Here is an 11,078-nt window from a genome sequence, read left to right on the forward strand (position 1 = left end):
AGCCTGAAATCGATGTTTTATTATTTTAATGAACGTTATTTATGCATAAACCAAACTAGATTGTTTGTTTGTAATTAAGCACAAAGCTGTACAATGAGCTATCTGTGCTCTGCCCACCACGGGTATCGAAACTCGGATTCTAGCGTTGTAAGTCTGCAGACATACCGCTGTGCCACTGGGGGCACCAAACTAGAAACGAGCAAATTTTTTAAGTTACATAAAAATGACTAAAATCTAATTAAATGAAATGTTTTTCATGATGTTTTCATGTGCTACTATAGTGTGAAATAGGAAGCAGTGTGCAGCTTTGGTTTTCGGAAAAATTATCTTTGAAGAAACTTGTACAAGTAATTCATAGAACACCGTAGAATTCACACGTGACAGCTGTGTGATTTAAAGGTTTCCTTGCTAAGCTAGTCGTACGGATTGAAAGATTTTGAGAAGATTGATATTATTGATAACAATAAAGATTTTGTTACACATCAATCTTCCTTAAAAGATTTACCTTTTTCAACGCGTTGGTAGGAGTAGGATTACTAAAAAAAAATCGAAACACTGATTTAAAGAAGGATGATTTAAATTCAGCTGTGGCTACTACTCAAAAAACAACGAAACACTGGAAAAATAAATACCATTACAAAAACGAAATATTTTTCAACCTCCTGCACAGATAATCCATTGCGTAGCTTTGTGCGTAACAACAAACAAACTAAAAAACATAATTGTGGCAAAGCAAAAAAAAATTACCTTAAACGTTATCCTAGAATTATTTTAAAGTTATCCCAACAGTAAAAATATGATACATTTTAAATGTGCTTTAAACAAAAATATTAAAACGTTAATACTAGTAGAATAGCTCTTTTAACACTACAACAACTAATCAGATGTTTTATTGGAACATAGGTATGTTTATATTCACAGTTTTTTTTTTCATACCACAAACTTTTAGCCTAACATCTTCATAACATAATTAATTTCTCAACTGATTCAACACAGAAATAATGAAGTGCTATATCTGTAGTGTCAGTGTTTGAATTACTAAACTATATTTAGCATGAAATTACTTTTAGGGTTACTTTGCGAATTAACCTTAAAAAAATCCATGCTAATAACCCTAATTTCTTAATATTCTTACTTTCAATAAAAGAAAAAATTCAATCCTTGAAACTGATTTAGTAGTATACTGAAAAGTATAATATAAGAAAATCATGTACTACTTGTGATTCTAATAAAAAAAAATTATTGATATATAGATGACATAAGTACAGTATCTCTGAAGAACTGCGAAATGGATCGTTAAACTATGACCATGGGCGAAATACTGGAGCAAAAGGGTATACATGTGACTGACCAAATATTACACCCTCTTCACAAAGGATTGCTTCAGAAATCAGATCGTGCTAGATCCGTTGGATCTGCAGTTTTGTTAAGTTGTTAATACACCAGTCGCTTAAAAAATTATAATTAAAAACGCATACGATATTACACATATAGGCTATACACGAATACAGTTATCAGAGCAAAACCAATACACATATTGTTACAAGTATACTTTGAACACGTTGTGTACAGAAACATAACTGGTTTCCAATCATAGAAGTTTTTCGTTGCAGTTTTCTATTCAACTGGGGCGATTGGTGGCTTATTGGTTAGTGTGGCAGATTGTGGGTATGCTGGTCCATCATTCGTATTCATTTACTGCAAACAAATATAATAATATTGGAGCATTTTGGGCCGTCTATGCGTTGTAAGAGTAATGGCCAAATCCCACTACGCTGTCAGATATGGGTGTGTTATAAAGGTGACGGTCAAACCCCACTACTTGATCGGCCCGGCATAGGCAGATGGTTAGGGCGCTCGACTCGCAATCTAAGGGTCGCGGGTTCGGATCCCCCGTCACACCAAACATGCTCGCCCTTTCAGCCGTGGGGGCGTTATAATGTGACGGGCAATCCTACTATTCATTGGTAAAAGAGTTGCCCAAGAATTGGCAGTGGGTGGTAATGACTAGCTGCCATCCCTCTAGTCTTACACAACTAAGTTAGGGACGACTAGCTCAGATAGCCCTCGTGTAGCTTTGCGCGAAATTCAAAACAAACACTACTTGATCAGACATGGGAACGTTATAAGTTTTATGGTCCAATCCCACTACTTAATGAGATATGAGTGCATTATAAGGGTGATGGTCAAATCCCACTACTCGGTCAGACAAGAGTATCCCAAAAATTGGCTGTGTATATTGGTAAAGGTCTGCCTTCCCTCTAGTCTAACAGCTCAAACTTTTAAACGGCAAGCATAAATAGTTCTTAAAAAACTTTGCGCAAATATTCGAAAAACAAATAAATATAATACTATTAAGTAAGTTCTGAATAGTTCACATTAAACAATTAAGGTTCTAAAGTACATAATCTGGTTTCAGCACACATGAAAGCCACGTGATGACCTGTATCAATGCAGATTAAGAGGTGCAATTTAACCTTTTGTGTGAAAATGGATGTAGATCAGGTATTTTTTCAGAGTCTGATGCTGTTACCGGATAGACTGAGAAACGTTATGAGTTTCGAAAGACCATTAATTTTCAAATCGACACATTATTCATGTGCAATTTCATGTACACTTATCATTCCGATTCTGTGATAACTAAATAAATAAATATTATTACATTTTGCATTTTCTATAATCTCAAGTGGAACTTAGCTTTCCTTTTCTGTCGAAAATTTTACAGTTGCTTTACTTTCCATTACCATTTGTCTACCTATTGTTCATTGCCACCTAGCACTAAGCACGCATACTTCATATATTTCATTCATTGTTGCCTGGTTTGAATGAAAACCCGAAGATCAGGATGACGTCAAATAATTATGAGTTGAATAACAAACGCTGAATAGTAAAAATACCACTTAAGACGCCTACGAGAGTTATAAAGAATAACTATGCAAAGTTTAGCTAAAGTAACAAAACAATAATAATAATAATAACATGTTATTAATTCTTACTTTTCGTGTCTATTATTATCAATCCATTGTTATGAATAATTTAATTAGCCACCTGAAAAGAAAAAAAAAAAGTTAGTATTTTTCTTTTAAATATCAAATTCTTTTGCACCTCCGAAAATTACCTAAAACACTATTTGACAAAAGTATGTGTGTGTGTGTGTAGTTTTTCCGTTAAAAACTGACGAAACTTTGTTGGACCGATTATTATCGCCAATCCTGGCATGTACCCTTAGAGCCCCCTAGGGAGTGACATAAGAGGCTTGGCGTTCGAAGCTGACCCTATATTTTCCCCCTGGAGCTCTTATGTCTTCCATGTGCATTGAACGGGTACGTCAGCTTGTGAACAATATAACGTAAGGTAGCTTATTGCCGTTTTGTTTTGGTTTGTTTTTATGGCTAGGCCAAACTTGTAAATAAAGACGTAATAATTATTTTTATTAATTATATCTTCCGTAGCAAATCCTAGAATATCTTTACCTGTTTTCAAAAATAAATTTTGTAACAAACTTAAAACATTTATTTCTAAACAAGTACGCTTAATCCCTTGTTCAGGTTGTTATGAACCTAAACATTACTGCCCCCCCCCCAGTGGCACGGCGGTATTTCTGCAGATTTATTTTGCTTGAAACCGGGTTTAGATACCCGTGATGGGCAGAGCACACATAGCCCTTTGTGTAGCTTTATGCTTAATAACAAACAACAACAAACTGAACATTACAAACAATTTTGAATTTCAGAGATGATCCACCTACCGGCTACCAATTCAAATGAAAAACAAGGAATAGTAGCTCAGAATCTTAAACACTAACAGTTTATTCTATTCATAGGACTAAAGCTTTCACGTTTTCATGTATGTGTGTCTGTGTGCAGAACGTATGAAAATAAATATGAAAAGTTTTGTTACTAGCACTTAATATTTCGTAAACTATGATATTCGTGTGTTGAGATCAGTCAAATAAAAATGGTAATAAACACACATAGATATATGTAACCATTGTTTAGAAGGTTAGTTTTAAAAATACCTTTAGAAACACATTTTGTTTATATGTTATTATGTTTAATAAAGCATTTATTAGTGTACGCTTTATTAGAATGTAATGACTGCTTTTACATATTTACAGTGATAGTGCGAAGTGGTACTGTAGACTAACACACAACGTTTTGAAATTCTGTTTTCAGAACCTGTATCAACGAAATTGATGAAATGGACAGAGGAGAATAAATATGTCACCATTGACTAAAATTAATATTACTAGAAAATCGGTGCAATTAAAAATATGTACAACTAGAAAATCAGTGCAGATAACGACATGTCTGGCTAAAAAATCAGTGCACATCAAAATACGTTTAACAAAAAAATTAGTGCATACAAACATATATCTGTCTGACTATAAAATCAGTGCACATAAAGATATGTCTGACTAGAAAACCAGTGCACATAAAGATATATCTGACTAGAAAATCAGTGTACATAAAGATATGTCTGACTATAAAATCAGTGCAAATTAAATACAACTAACTATAATACTAATGCACACAAAAAATACGCCTGACCATGAAGAATAAACTCAAGCATGACACTTTGAACGGTGCAAGTGCTGAAAGGTAAGGCGATTTGTTATAGGTGTATTAAAAGCATTAGTTTTCCCATGATATTTTTGTGGCAATCTTTAAATATCTAATTTTTACTCAAAGGCTTACATTGAAGCACGGACACAAGGAGCTTGTAACATTCATGCGTTGTTAGAAAACATAACCATACTTACTTTGTGCTATTAAATACTGAAAGTATCTAACATATAATCCTTCAGAAATCGAATTGCTTTCTCGCTCTTATTTTAAACAATGTCGTAAAGGTGTCTAACGACTGTGCCAGTAAGAGGGAAACAATAGATTTAAACTTGAATCTAGCTCTCTGAAGGATAATGGGAATTCTAACAATTCCAGAAAACGGAATGTATTTCCTTATATTGGATTTTGGAATGCTAAATTTATATTAAAATCCCTATGCATTTTAGATATACAAAAAATGCGACACGGTGAATGATTATGAAACACGTACATTTCAATATATTTTCTATATTTAGAATATTACACTTACCTTATTTTTTGTACTTATACCTTACGTTTTCATTAAGCGTTTCTCTTTGCTTCGGTAGATAAGTCTTGATCTAACTTCAGATAAACAAGACTAGTAATAGAAAATCCTGGAAAGCGTTTAAAAACACTCTACAGGTTTTATCTTTTTTATTATTATTATTACTCCCCATCGTGGATAAAGTATACTTTCTCACAAGACATGGGCATTTATAAATTAATGTTTAAAGAATGAAATACGTTAGCTTAATAGACTTTTTGTAAAAAAAAAAAAAAAATCTTCAAACTGTTGCGCTGATGAACTACTTAGATACTTGGTAGACTGCACTCTCCTTTTGATATATGTAAACCATGTCGTCACGGGCGTTACTTACTCCTACAGAGATTCAGACACGTTTTTGTCTCTAAGTTAAACTGACGTGTAATTGTCAAAATATAATATATTACAGTTTGGAAATGAAAATATCTTCCTCATTCAAGGATAGTTAAACAATAACTGAACTTCAAAATTTTTACAACTTTCTCCTTTATTTTTATTTATTTTTTTACTTCTTCTATTCGTCGTCAAAAGGTCGAATGACTCATTCCCCTCAACATTTAGAGATCAGTTCTAAAACAAGCAAACAAATAATTAATGTTACGCTTTAATCCTACTATAGCATGCAATAGACTAAACGTTTTTTACCAGTTTCTGAGTAAGAAAGTCCAGACAGTCACAGAATGGTCTAAACTATCCTTCCATAAAGATCACCCATTTTAAAAATAGCAAGATTTTCCAAAAAAGTAAACAAAAAATGTAAGCGCAAAAATCAAGTATTGTTAATGACCTAGATTATAAACAAATATATTATAATAACAAGTATTGTTAATGACGTAGATTATAACAAAATATATTATAAGATCAAATATTGTTAATGACGTAGATTATAAAAAAATACATTGTAAGAACGTTTGAAATCAGAACTAAACTAAAACTTCTAATTGTTAAGTTCCAAAAGTCTTATTGAAAAATTGAGTCACGAATACGGTTAAATAAACTGTTGTAAGTTTAAAATTTTGATTACTGCCCTGGACTTTAAACGACTAACTAAAGTGATAATGAAATGATCAATACGTCTTAAATAAAGTCAAAGCTATAGTTAACCTGATGTTAAGGGGAGTGCTACAGTCGTTTTTAAGTATTATGACTATGAACGAAAAGTGGGAGGGACACAAACTACAAAAGAATAACTTCGGATCCAAATCGAAGCACCGTAAAACATCTAAATAAAGAACTTTGGAAACTAACGAATAGAAAACTCAGAAACATGGAACAACAGAAAATAATCTCTACTCGTTGTTATTCTTGTCCACAACTTTATAGTTGCCCAAAGATACACAAACAGAACACTCTATAGTTTCTTACAAAAGCTTGTCGCTGTACAATACAATTACATTTTTCTCCAATATTCTCAAACTTCTGTCAAAAATTTTGAATATTCATTAAAAAACTCACGTGAATTCATTGACCTCATTTCCTATAAGACGATATCTTATAGCGTCATTATGACCAACTTAAATAGTGTATCCCTTTTCACCAAAATACCAATCAAAAATACTATGAACATAATATAGAAATGGTTGAATGAGGAAAAGTAACTTTCAACATGGACGTATACCAGTATCTCAACCATCGTGAACTTATGCGATATCGTTCTCCAGTCGTAAAAGCAACTTCTGTACATGTAACAAAGATCATTCTTGATTATGCTACCTATTGTTGCCTGGGGCATGTAGACTGATTTTTCACACACCTTTGTGTTCGTGAATTTTAATCTGTTACAAGACACTGCAATTTACTTATCGCATTTGGGGTTTGACTTGTTACAAGTCTCCTTCTAGATAGTCCTAAAGCCCGGAGTTGATCCATATTCCACTGTCTTCCAGTGCTATAAAGTACACGAAATATTCACATCTTTAAAAATTCTAAAACCTCCCTCTGAATACATATTTAAGATCTGAATTTCAATATTTTGTGTCGTAATTGGCTGTTACATACCCTTACTATAACGATCAGTTTTCGTTGGCATCATACAATCTACAAAACTTCAACCACTGTCAACTTCTAGTTCTGATACATGCCGCGGCCTTACATCTGCTGTGGTTGTTACGTGATTTGCTTATTTGCATGCTCAAAATAGTTTTGAAATAACATACTCGACCCGCTGTATTAATCAAATTAGGGAAAGAAAAACATTTATCTAATTTCGATTTAGTCACACTTTGAACCCACAAGCACTCTATGAAATATGGATTAATTACGAAAAAGTCTTATTTTCAACACTAAACGTTGAATTTAAATGAGAATAATAATATATAATAAATAAAAAATAGAGATAAATACTAGTTCAATCAAACACCAACAGGACATTTAATTATTGTGTTTTTTCTTACATACTTCAAGAACTTTTCTAAAATATATTTTTATATTATTTATTCTAAAATTCTTAAAATGTATAATAAAAAAAATCATAATATATATACATACACTTCTTTTGGCTGAGAATTTTCTGGAAATTGAACTAACTACTAAACATTCCAGCAAACCAGCAGCGTTAAGATATGGCTATTATTACCGAAAAGAAATGGCACAAAGATTAAAAAAGTTTCATCCTATTTTACCTCAAACATAATGGAAAAGCTTTAATCAGAAAGTTCCCCATTTCTAAATTAAAGAATAATGCTAATAATTAGAAATTTGTGAAATGTCATTTCATATAATATATTCTGTATAATCTCATTTGATGAGTCCCTGAAGTCCAGAGACGTTTTTTGATTAAATAACTTTTTTTTCAATAACACCGAAGGTTAGATTCTTACATAACTAATTTATCAGTTTTCCAATTTCCGTTTTTCTATATGTTTACTGTCTCTCACACATATTAACGTGTTTTTCTGTTTGTTTTTTTCGATATTAGATTCAATTCTCCTTAAGTCCTACATTTTCGCAATATTTGCCTCTCGTATCACGTTTTCGTTTCTCGAGTAGCATTATTAAAGAACAAAGTCGATATCTCTATTTCACAAGACAAACATCGTTAAACTAGCGTCTACTGACATTGTTCTATTAAACGGTATTACAATAAATATCGGTAAAGTCGTAAACATTGATTTTTCGCGTGAGAGAAGCATTGGCTATTTCTTGCAGTGATAATTGCAGGTCAAGAAAAAAAGCCTTATGGACAACGAGTGTTAGGAAAGACTTCAAAAACGTTGTACTTATAGGTATATATAATTACAGTATTACTTAATTGCAAGATAGACCTCCTCGATAGAAAATTAATATCGTTTCGCTATAACATTTCCTTACACAAGAATGCTCGATGTACAAACGACCAAACTATTTCTCTAAACCTATTTTACTTACCGATATGTTAGTTCAGACTGCAAGTACAACAAATTATGGGACCTTTGCCTCACTTCTCAAAGCAGGTAAAGCATATTAACGTATCTTTATTTGATGCCTCAGCTCTACACTGTTATAAACTTGGAGAGTTTTTGACAATACGTTTTAAAGATCCAGAAGGTCAATGTCTGTTGGTAAACTGAAGTTTTCAAACAAACTAAAAAATAACCTTTTAACGTGTGGATGGTGGATGTGTGTGTGTTTTAAAGTTGTTTACTATATCAACACATGAGATGTGTGAAGTCAAGGTGAACCCGTATTTTTGTATGTAAGTACATTTTATTATGCCGCATGCTGTGTTACTCGTAGGCTATACATACTCGCATATTCTGTATTTACTTCAGTCACCTCTATATTGAAAATTGGAAATCATAAGAGAATGCAATTTCCTTAATATACCTCAATTATCAGCCATTAGTACTACAAGTGCCCTTAAATGAAAGCCGAATCTTTCATATCAGCAACATTAGTTTTCCTTCAAAGCCCATGTGTTAAACATAATCACAATGCTTTCGTGTGTCTAGTATTTCTCTGTATTTAGAAAGAAAGGAGGAGGTTACGGAAATCAGCTGTGTTACATATAATACATAATGATCTTAGCAACACATTTAACAATACCTGCATGTGTCTTAAGCTTAAATAGTTAAAAGAAACGTTGTAAAATAATAGTTATATTACCTACACCTCAAAGTTAACAACAAACTTTAATCTATTTTCACTTAATGATTAAAAACGGGATCATCTAAGTACAGAAAAGAGGTTATCTAAGTACAGAAAAGGGATCACCTAAGTAGAGAAAAAATGGCATCTAAGTACAGAAAAGGGATCACCTGAGCACAGAAAAGGGGTAATCTGAGTACAGAAAGAAGTAATCTAAGTATAGAAAAGAGGTAATCTAAGTACAGATTACATCCAGATTTAAAATATTTCTAAACAAAGGTTGACATTTTATTTCATTACAAAATGAGGAAAGACTACTTGTTAATAAAGTTTATGTATGTGAATGACATTGTTGTTTTTTTTGTACTGAAAGCTGTGAAGTGAAGTTAAGGTCACAAAACCATTATTTCTTCTTCCAATTGCTGACGGTTTAGTATAACAAAATAAGAAAAAATCCGGTTCATTTTTGTTTTCTTAATTAGTTGTCACGTCGTGCGTGACCTAGTCGTTAGCATGTCGGACTGTGATCAGTTGCCACAAAATTGTGCCCTCCATTCATTAGGCCTGTGGATGAATATTTGATTATTGTAGCCCAAAAGTAGGCAATGGGTTCTTTTGGCAAGCTGCCTTTCCTCTAGCCTAACAGTCCAAAATGAGGGACGGCTAACGCATATAGTTTTTGTTTAGTTTTGCACGAATATCGGTAACAAAAATAAATTTTGTTGTTTTGCTTTGCATTTCTTCGCTTCGTTCTAATCGTCAGCAATCTTTATTTCAGCAGTATTTCAAAATCTAAGTATTATAGGAATTATTGCTTTTCATTTAGGAATAAACATTCATTAAACGAAGTACCCAGGTGTAAAAAGTGTATTATTGGATATCCGAGTATGCACACATGACTAGAGTTTTATATTAAGTTATACCTTTACGTGCAACAAACATTCAAATACATCAACATAATGAAATGACAAATTCATCAATTTAATGTATGTGCAGAGAAAGATGGAAGTTCTGATACACGACCTATGCTATTTCTATGATATGTGTTTGATTATATAATAGTGTTTTTATTATAGTACATAACAGTTGTTTTCCCACAAAATGTGTAATAACTAAGGGTTGTTTCAAATTACGAACATCATAACTTCGAAACCCGAATAAAAGATATGTTAACTGAGACGATTGGTATATTTTCAGCCGCGGCATAGCGGGTCATTGAACGGCTCTGTTTTTGTTTGTTAGTTTGTTTTTTTCAAGTACAAACTAACAGCTCATAGCTCCGTCATCTCTTTACCGATTTAAGATCTAATTACAGTTTTGAACTCAGGAGGTCAAACCCTTTAGACTGGTGTATTTGAACACGCCCAAGATATCATTGGTTAATTTCCTCTAATCGTGCCTAAAAGAATTTCAATTTGAGGGTAAACTGGTAGAGATCCTGATGAGTAATAAAGTTAAATCGGGGATATGCGCGCCCCATACTTGGTATTGCTGGCGCACAAAAATATAGCTAAAAAAAAAAGGGTATCATAGATTAATATACTCTAATTCTGCCTAAATGAATTTCAAGTGCCGCGGCTATTGGGATTTCCTCTTGTTCATATTTGAAATATTTTGTTACTTTAGGTTTAAGAGTGTGAAGATTTAGCACTGAAGATTAGAAGTTTTTCATATTGAAGATAATAATACAGTCCTTTATCGTCCGTAGAGAAAATGTTTTATTGTTGTCCCTGTTTCATTATTGTTATACGTGTATAATCAAATGTTCATTTATATATTTTGGTTATTCGTCAGGGGAAGTAGTAAGGAGGAGTTGCTGAGGCTAAAACGTAACCCCTAAAACTTTAACGTACTTTACGTCCTCCCCTCGTTACGTCCCC

Source organism: Limulus polyphemus, unplaced genomic scaffold, assembly GCF_000517525.1.
Source record: "Limulus polyphemus unplaced genomic scaffold, Limulus_polyphemus-2.1.2 Scaffold24, whole genome shotgun sequence".
Taxonomy (NCBI): Eukaryota; Metazoa; Arthropoda; class Merostomata; order Xiphosura; family Limulidae; genus Limulus; species Limulus polyphemus.